Below are 12,308 nucleotides of genomic sequence, written 5' to 3'. Positions count from 1 at the left end.
TCACAGTAGCAATTTGACATGGCAACACTGGTTTTGAAAATAACTTCTCCGATTTAAGGCATGTCAGCAGAAAAAAAAAAAAAAAAACCCAAATAATATTACAATAAGTAAGAAATCAGAATATGACCTTGATATGAGCAAGACTGAATTTGAGCAAGTTGAATAAGCTCACTAACCACAGGCTTAGAAAGACAGAAAAGGACCAGATGAAGACTTTAAAAGTGCAATAGTCATGTTTTTTATTTCTTACTTGTACAAATAACCTGGAAAATATGTATGACGCAATAAAGAAGAACAATGCATTAGGTTGTGGCATTAGCAAAAGTGTAGAACATAGCTGAGAAAACCCGTTTGGGAGACAGACTTTCGGTCCCGAATGCTTGATTGTGTTTGGATATGCTTCCTGTCAGTCATTTTATAGATACTTTAGATCCTAGGACTATAGATCCTGGGGGTGGAGCTTCGTGAACATGGATGGGAATCATTCAAATGTTGAACCCAAATAACCATTAGAGACTAATGCACCTTTAATAAGACAAAATCAACACTGAATCAACACTAACAAGTGATTAGATGAGCTCTGTAGTGATTTGGGAAGTCAATCACAAAGCTGTTGGTTTACAAGTTCAACTCTTATCAAATTGTGTAAAACTACATTACCTTTGGCAAGAGCAAAACATTTAAAGTAAATAAAAAAAAATAATACAACAAAATCCCACTTTATCGAGGTGTCTTATTGGAGCTAAAGTTCTTTTCTAAAATGACTCAATGGGAGGATAGGTTTCTGTTAAAATAGAAAATCATGTATTATAAAGTCATATTAAATAAATGTCTTATTAGAAACTGATATTGCATTAACCAAAAGCCATCTTCACTGTAGCGCAGCTACTCCATATCAATTCCTCTACTGCAAACAGACAGGATATAGAGAGTGCTGATATGTTCCCAAAAATGTCAACTAGCTCATGTTATCTTCACTGTCTTAGATCTGATCTGTGATTTAAACACAACTTATTTCTCAATGTCATTTGCTCTTCACTGTTTCTTGCTGTACCTTAATAAACTGGGGAGAAAAAAAGTGACAGTACTATTGCCTTAGTCTTTAATATTGAATGACATAAAATAAAACAACAGAATATTGTTTTTCTTGTTGAATAGCCCATTATTTTATGTGCAATTTATGATGCTTTCATACTCACCCTTACTGGCCACTTTAATAGGAACACATGTCCCCCTGCTCATTCATAGAATTATCCAATCAGCCAATCATGTGGTATCGGCGCAGCTGGACAGCAGAAGATTGTCAAAAAACATTGTCTGCTTTTTTTTTTCCAGTCTTCAACTGTCCAGTTTGGGTGAGCCTGTGCCCATGGAAAGCCTCAGATTCCTGTTCTTGGCTCGGAGTGGAACCTTATGTGGTCTTCTGCTTTTGTAGCCCATCCACCTCAAGGTTTGGCACGTTGTGTATTCCGAGATGCTTTTCTGTTTATCGCAGTTGTAAAGAGTAGCTGTTTGAGTTACCATAGCCTTTCCGTCAGCACCAACAAGTCTGACCATTTTCCCCTGACCTTTCTCATCAAAAAGGCATTTCCACCCACAGACCTGCCACTCATTGGTTGTTCTAGCACCATTCTGTATAAACTCAAGCAACTGTTGTGAATGGAAAAACCCAGAAGATTAGCAATTTCTGAAATAGTAAAACCAAATCTGGCAGTAACAACCATTCCACAGCCAAGGTCACTGAGATCACATTTTTTCCACATTATGATGTTTGATGTGAACATTTACTAATGCTCTTGACCTGTATCTGCAAGACTTTATACACTGCACTGATGCTAAATGATTGACTGACGAGATAATTACATAAATGAGCAAGGGTACAGGTGTTCCTATTAAAGTGGCTGGTGAGGGTGTTTTTTTTTTTTCTTTTCATTTTCTCAAAATTCAGATTTTTATTATTTTTTTATTCACCTTAATTGACACATGGTATATCATATGATATAAGATGTAGTATTCGTGAAACTGAAAGTTAAGAGGATCCCTGCTGCAGATTATTCACAAGAGTATAAGAGCGAAACAGAGGGCAGAAACTGTAGCACCATGAGTCATTCAGTTCATTTGGTTCAGTAGGTTTGCCTTTGCATCTTTAAAATGACAGTGGTGTTTGAAAGTATGACTTTATTCATTGTGTTTCTCTCTAGTTATTTTTGACTTGCTAATAGGACCTTTGTTAGATATTATTCGCTTAAAAACCAGGCCCATGGTCATCAGTGAAGCTGTGGAAGCGGTTACGTTTTATGCGTTTCTGTCCGTATTCGAGAATGAATGATATGGTGCGTCAAATTGTACCTAGCTAGTTGGACAGCTACTGAGAAATTCACTGGCAAATTTACTCTCACTCACTTTCCCTATCCTGGGAATATAGGGCATGAGGCAGGAATGCATCATTAAAATGATATTAATGTGTGCATTTTACAAATAAACTCCAGTCCATAGCAGGGCACCATGCACACACACACACACACACACACACACACACATTCACATACTCATTCACAACTAGGGGCAATTTAGCACAGCCAATCCACCTACTGGCCTGGTTTTTGGAGATGGGAGGAAACCAGCACGTATACTAAAATTGGAATGATACTGAGAAGAATAGCATGGCCCCTTTGCAACGATAACACGCAAAATCGTGAAAAGAACCCCACACAGACACGGGGAGAAGATGCACTGCGGCAGGTCTATTCCTAGGGGAAACTTGCACTGTGTGCAGTTTTAGTGGGTTAGTAAGAAGTACATCTTCTGTATATTTTGTGGATGTCCTACCTTTTTGAAAAAAGTACCCTAAAATTGCAGAGATTTACAAGATGATCACTCTGATTTGACTCAACAAAGAAAAAGACCAGAGCAACCCAGAATGTACATGCTTGCAATGTTGCGTAGGAGGAGCTTCGATTTTTTCCCATGGACCTCATGCTTCCACAGACTCCAACTTGAAAAGAAATGTTACGTCATATCCCGTGCCTGTGCCTTTTTATGACCTTTCCTCTAAAACAAACAAGCCATTTTCCCCCTCCGTTATTCTAGAAAGCTCAAGATGGGTTCCTAGTTGTCTGGGATGTTGTGTAGGAAGTGTTAGAAGACTTTTGGTTTACTTTAACTCAAACCTTCTCTTTTACAAACACAGTCACATGCCCACACACATCTTGGTCAGGGGTTAGATTGTGTTCCTTTGGTGTTAGAGGTCCGCTCAGGCCTCCCCTGCACTGCTGTGGGAACTTGGCCAGTCATCTGTGGAGTTATGAGAGGCATGTGGGGGAGAGGAAGCCGTGGTTGGTGTGTCAGCGCCTTATGTGCGTTCCATTCTGTTAACCTTCCACTCTAGCTTTTTTGACTCATCTGGATCCCTCTGGTCCTTTGAGATGGGTGTGTGTGAATGTGGGGGAGGAAACAAGCTGTTTTTTCTTTCTTATAGGAGGTTTGTTCAGTACTGTCTTTATGACTTCTAGGAGAATGAAGAACAGAATGGTAAGTCAGTACATGATCAATACTATTTGAATGGAGGCTAATGATCAGTGAGCGAATCAGTGCGTGAATCTGTGAATGAATCAGTGTGAAGCTTTTGCTGCTGAAAGTGTTTTGGAACATTGTAGTTTGCAGTGGGACAAGAACAGTGCCATTTTGCATTGTACGCAAGAGTATGATCCGTACTGGCACGACAGTGGATATATGCACAGGTTTATTTTAAGATAATAAACATTTTTCACAAGATTTCACTATTTCATAATATTTTTGCAACTGTAGGTCATCAGTTTATGCCCAGACAATGTGTGATGAGTTGCCTTTTAAATTGATGTTGGTTAGAATTCAATTATGAACGAGAATTCAGTAAAAATATACTGCAGTAGGTGGCATGGTGGCACAGTCGTTAGTGTTGCTGCTTCACGGCTCCAAGGTCTCCGGTTCAGTCCCATGCTTGGGTTAGTGTCTGTGCAGAGTTTTGTTTTGCATGTGTCTGTATGGGTTTCCTCCCACCTCCCAAAAACATGCAGGTAGGTGGATTGGCTACACTAAATTGCCTTTAGGTGTGAAAGTGTGTGTGCATTGGTAACCCTGTGATGGGCTGGCATCCAGTCCAGGGTGTATTCCCAGCCAGTGCTCCCGGGATAGGCTCCAGTTCCACTGTAACCCCTCACAATGACTTGCAGTTATTGTAAGAGTAACACAGAGTCAAAATTCTGATTCTTTACATTAGATGTATATAAATTTTCAATGTTTCCACTGATTCCGAATCTTTTACATCTACTTTACTTACATTGCTAGTAATTACCTCACAGTTATTAACTAGGCCATTAAACAACAAACAAATGCATTTTTCCTGATCAAAACGAAAGAAAAATAATGAATCATTTTTTTCACAAAAGACAAGTTATTGTGCAGATGCTTTTTGCTGAGTCTGAGATTAAAAAGGAAGCCCATCTGACCTCTTGGTTTTCCCAGTGAGGCTCTTGATCTGTCCTCTACTCATTGTGGGAAAAATGGAGAACCCGCCTCCAGTCTATCTTTAGTCCAGGATATTAGCCGTATGGGGAGGGCTGTGTGATCTCATGTAAACTCAGCATGGCCTCATGATTGCAAATCCATAAGGATTCACACAAGCCACCTTGTATGAAAAGTTGTGAACAATAAATATTAGGACAGGGGCGGGATTAACTGGTAGGTGCTTTTTTAATTTTTAAAAAAATATTGTTTTTTTTTTTTTAAGCAACTCATGAAATCGAACTACATGTGTCTCACTTATTAGGTTTCTTGCATATCTTGCATGAGATTGGGTTTGGTGAGCTACATGCAATGGCAGCCTGGCTACTTCCTTTCAATTCATAGTTTCAAATCTGTTTTAGCTAGTAGCAAAGACAAGTTTCGTCTATTCCACTTTGTACAGACATCAAAAATGAAGGGCAACAAAACCGACATTCTAGAGGATCTGAGTAATATTGTGCTACACGTTTTCTTGTGTATATTTCAGTGACGCGTTGATGTCAGTGAGCATGGCGCGGTTCAAATACCCCCTTCACGGAGGCAAATACCCCACACTGGTACCGTTTACTGTAAACGAGGAAGGTTTGAGACATTTGTGCAAACCGCTGGCCCGGGAGCTCACGGTGCACTGAGCAAAGCTGCGTGGGGCTGTGTGTGGGCAGCCATGACACAGATGACTCAGCACCCAGCAGCAAAAAACTCCCTTAATAACTCATGTAAACTGATCTAGAATGTAGACTGTAGAATTCTTTAGCTATTTATTTGTTAAAAAAAACACTCATGGCTATAATATGGTTAGTTCAGAGTAGAAACTGAGTATAAATTGTTTGATGTGTTACTATCAGACACAGGAATTAGTGGCAAAAGGTAAGAAATTATACATACTTCTATATATACAGTGTCCATTATGGCAGATCCATGCTACAAGTCTAATATAATCTTGATCTGAAGCAATTCCTTATTTATTAAAAATAGTTTTGCCTTGTTTGGTTTTAGTTATGCTTCTCCAGCCTCTTTCTAATTTGACTTCTTTGCTGAACTGTACATTTTATTCAGGCACCAAGTCATTTTTTGACCATATCTGACCGCCATATAGGCAACACGTCATTTATGGCAACCATTACTGACCACTAAATATTGATTTTTGTAGTTTGCTTTTATATCATGTGTTTCATGCTAATATTTTGTGTAACCAATAACAGGCAGTACAGTGTACAAGCATTGATCAACTCACAAACTGATTCTGGCAGTTTGATTGTTATTCATTTGTTAGAGTCAAGCTCAGTACATAAAATTATTTCATGCAGATTTACAGAAATTGAGGCAAGTCTTCTACAGTTTAATATTTAATATATTTGAATTCAAAATCATTTAAAAAGGTTATAATATATAGCTGCTTTTTACTTCTATGCAGATTCTTTAGTTTTATATGTAGACATATTTCTGTGTAGAACTGTCATGGAAATAAGGTAAAAAAAAAAAATTAACCTTACTATTACTTTTAATAACAATAAAGTACTAAATACAATCTTTAATAAATTGTATTTTGTATAAATTCTATTTTATATATTATAGTGTGGCAAATAAGCTAGTACATGGGCCTACTTACAGTAGTTTCATGGAAACAGACCAAAACAAAATTTACTGCCTGATTTTATTGTTAGCTGAAATTTCTGGTAAATATGAAATAAGGCAACGATTTTGAAATGTCACGTTAATGTCACAGGTAAAAGAGCAGTATCGGTATCAGATCTGGTATAACATGACTAAGAAATTGCCTGTTTGATCATCTAAGTCAGGTTTCAGTCTTATTTATGGTCATAGCGAACTAAACAAATTCTTGTTTGTGAAGCTGATAGTCATTTCTGCAAGTTTCTTTGTAATGTTGGTAAGAATCAGCAAATTTTCTCAAAGAAGTCACCAGGTTCAAATAAGGTTGCTGACGCATAAGTCAGATGCACTGTGTGGGTGTGGGTGGTCAAGGCCCAAAACGAGGGTTGTGCTTTGAGTCAGCTCAACTGCAAACTGCAAATGCTAAAAACAAAAGCTTATTATTCTCAAGTGTAAAGAAGTGATGATCAATATATGGAATTACAGGAACATTGTGGGGAAATTAGACTTCAGTTTTGTCTGTAATACCTCTGACACACTGGTATTGATAATACCTGATCGTGGTGGCCGTGCGTGTAATGGGTTGGAATTTCTTGAGGTGAAAGGAAAGTGTTGTGAGGTGCTGTGCTGATCGAACTTGATAAAGACAGTCACCTTTACTTGGTGCTTTTATGTTCAGTACACATGCACAGCTGTGTGTGTCTTAGAAGTTGTGTGTATTAATTTCCATTTTGAGAAATTGTCCTGACTAATATCTTTGTTCTAGAGGTTTTTATTTTTTTAAAGAAAAAAAAAAACATTTATACTTATGATCTGGTCTGCATATAAATGTCTCTCTCCACTGAATAGAATTAATACAGATTGCTACTTCTGTATCACAGTAAATACTACATGATTTAATCAATGAATTTATTTTTAGTTACTTTTAGTTAGTTTATTTTGTTTTCCCTTCTGGGACATGCTCAGTAGAGATTTTTATCTCTCCCAGAACAAACAACTAATTGCCTACTAGCTGCCTGCCTGCTAAGCATCTTGTACCATAATGCACTTTGACATACTTTATGTAAATGAATTTTTAATTAATAATTAGTCTGGTGTTAGTTATTTCATATATTATTTTTTTCACTAATTTGTGACTAGAGATTGAACCACCAGTGGATCCATTTGCCTTTATTTAAATCAATGATCTTTTGTTGAGAATTACTACAGTATTTCTGATTCAAACATGCATCCCTTTTGAATTCTGCGGTGATACTTTGTCACGTATAAAAGCAGTTGCTAACAATCTGTTTCTGACACTGAAAAACCTGATGCTTTATATTTGACCACATCTGACTAAACTCAAGAGGTTTGTAAGAGAATACGAAACTCCTACATTATTGTGGCACATTTTAAAGTGCAAACATATTACATTGTACCTTTTTTTTGGGGGGGGGGGGATGTTATTTTGTTCTTGTTGTTGTTGTTGTTTTACTTTTTCCATCAGTAATCCATTTTCTTTTTTTCTTTATCCTATTCACTTATTTTGATTATATCTTATTATCAGTAAAAACAGTTAGAGGAGTATTTTCGAGTAAAAGAAAAACAGAGCAGCATGATACTTGCTTACAGTATACTGGCACTATTCCTCCTGAGAGCTAAATTCTTAGCTGTTCAGAATACACCCTGAACAATTTTATTCCTACATCTTACTTCTGATGCTGATATGATTTATTTTACATAGTGTTTGGGGTTTTTTTTTGTTTTGTTTTTTATACCTAAGTACTTACTTATTGGATTTATAAAGTGCTCAGAGCAGCTTAAATTATTCTCACTTTTAGAGGAAGGAAATTCTATGGTATAGTAGTGTAGTAGTGTCAGTGAAATAACAGTTAGGAGGTAGTAAAGGCTTAGTAGAAACCATCTTCCACACAAAAACAGATTACATTATATGTAACCTACTTTACACTGCAATACAATACAGCTGTGAGCTGAAGAGTAATATAGTATTATTTTCTGTTATTGTAATCTCTTGTCATATTGGGAAATGTAGATTTAATTCTACATTTTTTTCCATTACATGGAAATGTTAGACCTGCCAGAAATGTGCGTTGAATATTCATTCATGAGCAATTTTGTTTTTTTGGTTCATGAGTAGGTGCTGTTTCAGGGCTGTTTTGTTTTCGCATGTGCATTCCCGTTCACGTGTTCCTGCTAGAGGCTGCACTACTCCTGCTGACCGCAAGGGGGCAGCGTTTCTAAACTAATGAACACACTGTGTTTTCCTCAGTCAGACAACAGACACGGCGTTTTTGTTTTGTTGTTGTTGTTGTTGTTGGGTTTTTTTTCCCATCACTATATGTCACCCAATTTTGAAATGCGAAAAGAGATTAATATATGCTGTGTCATCTTATATAGCTTAGTCTAATTAACATAATCAATAACTCCCTCATTAACAGTCCATGTTTAAAGAGTCAGGCTCTCATTTGACAGCATTTGTCACTAAAACTGATTACACAAGCACTTTTATTATTATAATACATTACAATATTTGTGTTGAATATAGGATTGTATAGATTTGTAATGTAGTACCTGGTCGCAATAAAAGAAAAAGGATATGAATCCTGAATAAAGTGATGTGAATAAATACCTACAGAACAAAACAGCAAAATGAAGCTCATCTCTGTCAGATTATTACTTAGTTTCAGATAAAAGTACATGTATAACATTATTATTATTATTATTATTATTATTATTATTATTAGCCAATGATCTAGAATTCATTTTAAAAAGCTAAAATTTAGACCCTTCTGTATTCTGACCATTAATATTTATGTACCAAAAGCCATTAGATGAATAAATAGCTATGTTATAGAAAATGACTGTAAAACAGGCCTACTTGAGAGGTTTAATAAGTTTTAATGTGGACACTATTTATGTCATGTATGTATGGTATTTAGCACCATAAGTTAACAAATTATGTATATATGCTCATGTATATGATGTGGGCTATTAAATATTGTCATTAGTCTACCACATATAATAAACATGACATAGATTTGAGTCTCATATGTGCTTTGTTTGGCTAATTGAATGTGAATTTCTCTGTGCATTTGTGATTGTAGTACATTTAGTACGTTATCTATAAGGACCATTGCTGGCAGTGTATTTATTTTTATATATCAGTTGACATTAAATGTGGCAGTTAATTTGACAGTATAGAGCTGACTGTAGTGCTTTCTGCATGTGAGGGTGGATGAAAACAACCACATTTTGTATTACACAAAGTCAGTGTATTATCATACTCCTTGGTAGTAATAAGCTTCTATGTGGAATTGTCTTGAAACTTCAGTCATTTTTACATGTCTTAAATGACAGTAAAATTCTATAGATAAAAGAAATAAACTTCCATTATTTCCTTTGTGAACAGCAAAAACAGAGCAGCTTTAACAGGCTATTTATTTTGTTGTATGGCGGTGGCTAATATACTGTAGTGTGTATCGTGTTTAAGCTAATAGGCCATGTTTACTGTTCGACATGTTGCTAATGAAACGAAATGTACCTGTACAAATGTATTACCCTAGTCATGTTTAATGTCTGCTTTAGACCAAGTTACTGCTTTCAGTCAATTACAGGCGCTGAAAACAGAAAGGTCAAGCTGTTTAAAGAAGTTTTTCCACACGCGGGCTGGCTCTGTTATGTGAGTCGGTAGGCGACTGTGAGTCCCGGCTTATCTCTTCTGATTTCATAGCAATGCAAATGTCGTGTTCATTATAAAATAGCCTATATAATGTAATATCATATAAAATAGTAAAACTCTTTACATCTTATCTCCATCTGTAATTTCTAGTGTAAACAATGATTACAGAACACACACACAAATAACAAACTGTACTGATGTGAGAGTTAACAGAGCTAACATAAGATATGGGAAATATAATGTATAGCCTATAATATATGATATGCTATGATATCATATGATGTGATATTACTTCCACTATTTAATTTTTTTGAGTCAGGTTAAAAGTTATGAATTCTTTGATTATAATAATGTGTCTTAATTTGATCATTTACTACCCCTGCTGAAAAAAAAAACCCAATAGAAACCATCACAGAAATTCTAATTTTTTCCACTACAAAGACTATTACAAACCATCAGCTAAACATGAAAACCATTACCATTACCATTATAGGTCCTTAATGGTATCCATTAGACATAACATCATAACTAGACAGACTTCATGTGAAAACTGTAATGAATTTTCCTGGTTGCACAATTGCACTTTTTGACCATATAGTACACAGTTATAGAAGGGAGTTATTTATAATCGCATTATCCGGTGTCACCCAGATGAGGATGGGTTCCCTTTTGAGTCTGGTTCGTCTCAAGGTTTCTTCCTCATGTGGTCTCAGGGAGTTTTTCCTTGCCACTGTCGCCTCTGGCTTTCTCATTAGGGATAAATTCATAAAATTAAAATTTATATCCTGAGTTAATATAGTTCTGTAAAGCTGCTTTGTGGCAATATCCATTAAAAGCATTATACAAATACATTGAATTGAATAGAGATTGAATTGAATAACATGCCACCAATAGAAGGCAACAGTTTAGCAGTAGAGACCCACAGGGACCATTCCAGTTTTCATTAAAACCAATACAATTCCCATTATAACCATTAAAATCAGTACAAATTCTATGAGGGATTCTATTGTATTTTTCAGCAGGGTCCATGTTAGCACACAGCATTACTAGCCTATACTGGTCACATACTACTCTGCTACTCTATATTTAATGCAAGATTTATATAAAATCACAACATAATGACACAGCAAAATAGCGTTTATGTGTTAATTCCATACTCAAATTTTGCCTTGTGTATTTAGTATAGAAAAAATTGTGACATAAATGTGAAGTGTTTAGAATGTGTGTATGAGGCCTCATTTTTGTAGGTTATTCAGATCAGAATGATGACTGACAAAATGTCTGAGCTACACTCCTGGGCAGAAAAAACAGGGGCAAGCCCAAAATGGCAAAATATTAAGCCTGAAATGGTCTTAACAAGAAATCATTGGTCAGAAAATTAGCAAGAATTAAACAGATAGATAAAGGAACTTAGTTTGAGATCACTTTTCCTTTTGATTTCTTTAAATGTTTAAGCCTTGTGGCCCTTGATGGGCTGCATCAGGTGTGGCAGATATCCAAATAATGACTGATCTTTTAAGCAAAAAAATCCCAGAAGATCTTTTTGGAAAATTTTGTACACCCAGATATGTGTTAGTTTGAATTTTACATCAAACATTTTAATCATTATCATGATTTTACCTTTGTGTACAAGAAGACTATATAAGTGACCTTCCCTGTTTCTACCTTTTCCCCCAAACAGCAAAAGGAAACGAGAAAATGGTGGCTCAGGAGCTCTCAGGAGTGCATTTGTTTCATTCTTGCTAATTTTCTGACCAGTGATTTGTTGTTAAGACCATTAAAAGCTTAATATTTGCCATTTTCAGGCTTGGCCTTGTTTTTTTTGCTCAGGAGTGTATTTGGCTTCCTTCTTGGCTTGCCCTTTTTCCTTTCATAAAGTAAAGAAATAATACCCCAAAATCCCTCAAATGCTCATCTAAGTTCTTCTAAGTTCAAATTTTCTTTTGAATATTTTGTCACATCACTCATAGATATGAGGACGGTAATATGACAGTTATGTGGTGTGTGTACACCTTTTTGTATACAGTACATAAAAAATCAAATTTGTTTTTGTCTAGTGGGTAGCATACACTCTGACTTCTCGGTGACAAAGCCGTTGTATTGTTTATGACAAAAGGCTTTAAATTTAGACATGAAATTATGTAGCTTTCACTGTACAGACAGGGGAGTGTACAGGCATGAAATTACGTGACGAGAAAGCTAAAATATAGGCTATGACTTACAAATGCTTGCTGGATGTTAATCTTTATGCCTTTGCTTTGATAGAATATTGCTGTTTTATGGCGTACAGGTTGAATATTTTCTTTTGTTTATATCTCAACTAGCCTCGGCCTGGTTTGTTAATGTTACAAGCTGTACTCAGCGAATTGAGCATGAATACCTGTTATCTTTCTGTCTGTGTTTTTATCTCTCTCTCTCTCTCTCCATCATACAAGATTCAGACAGTAGCACTAGTAGCTACTTTCACTCTCTGTAG

General features: G+C 36.0%; 1 long non-coding RNA gene and 1 pseudogene across 1 annotated transcript in view; both read left to right on the top strand.

The window, feature by feature from the left end:
- Positions 1 to 12,308, top strand: part of LOC128318024 (uncharacterized) — a 32,634-nt gene that overhangs the window by 9,461 nt on the left and 10,865 nt on the right. The window contains exon 2 of the long non-coding RNA XR_008301460.1: positions 1,336 to 1,450. This is a non-coding gene — a long non-coding RNA (uncharacterized LOC128318024). The remainder of the gene's footprint in view (positions 1 to 1,335; positions 1,451 to 12,308) is intronic.
- Positions 2,600 to 2,715, top strand: LOC113542183 (uncharacterized; annotated as a pseudogene).

Source organism: Pangasianodon hypophthalmus, chromosome 3, assembly GCF_027358585.1.
Source record: "Pangasianodon hypophthalmus isolate fPanHyp1 chromosome 3, fPanHyp1.pri, whole genome shotgun sequence".
NCBI lineage: Eukaryota > Metazoa > Chordata > Actinopteri > Siluriformes > Pangasiidae > Pangasianodon > Pangasianodon hypophthalmus.
This window is presented reverse-complemented; position numbering and strand designations above follow the sequence as displayed.